Raw genomic sequence first — 1,034 nt, forward strand, 5'->3', positions numbered from 1 at the left:
CAACAAAAAGAATAAAATACCTAGGAATAAACCTACCTAGGGAGACAAAACACCTGTATGCAGAAAACTATAAGACACTGATGAAAGAAATTAAAGATGATACCAACAGGTGGAGAGATATACCATGTTCTTGGATTGGAAAAATCAATATTGTGAAAATGACTATACTACCTAAAGCAATCTACAGATTCAATGCAATCCTTATCAAATTACCAATGGCATTTTTTATGGAACTAGAACAAAAAATCTTAAAATTTGTATGGAGACACAAAAGACCCTGAATAGCCACAGCAGTCTTGAGGGAAAAAACCGGGAGCTGGAGGAATCAGACTCCCTGACTTCAGACTATACTACAAAGCTACAGTAATCCAGACAATATGGTACCAGCACAAAAACAGAAACATAGATCAATGGAAAAGGATAGAAAGCCCAGAGATAAACCCACGCACCTATGGTCAACTAATCTATGACTAAGGAGGCAAGGATATACAATGGAGAAAAGACAGCCTCTTCAATAAGCGGTGCTGGGAAAACTGGACAGCTACATGTAAACGAACACTCCCTAACACCATACACATAAATAGACTCAAAATGGATTAAAGACCTAAATGTAAGACCGGTCACTATAAAACTCTTAGAGGAAAACATAGGAAGAACACTCTTTGATATAAATCACAGCAAGATCTTTTTTGGCCCACCTCCTAGAGTAATGGAAATAAAAACAAAAATAAACAAATGGGACCTAATGAAACTTAAAAGCCTTTGCACAGCAAAGGAAACTACAAACAAGACGAAAAGACAACCCTCAGAATTGGAGAAAATTTTTGCAAGTGAATCAATGGACAAAGGATTAATCTCCAAAATACATAAACAGCTCATGCAGCTCAAAATTAAAAAAACAAACAACCCAATCAAAAAATGGGCAGAAGACCTAAGTATACATTTCTCCAAGAAGACATACAGATGGCCAAGAGGCACATGAAAAGCTGCTCAACATCACTAATTATCAGAGAAATGCAAATCAAAACTACAAT

This window comes from Physeter macrocephalus, chromosome 5 (genome assembly GCF_002837175.3).
Source record: "Physeter macrocephalus isolate SW-GA chromosome 5, ASM283717v5, whole genome shotgun sequence".
NCBI lineage: Eukaryota > Metazoa > Chordata > Mammalia > Artiodactyla > Physeteridae > Physeter > Physeter macrocephalus.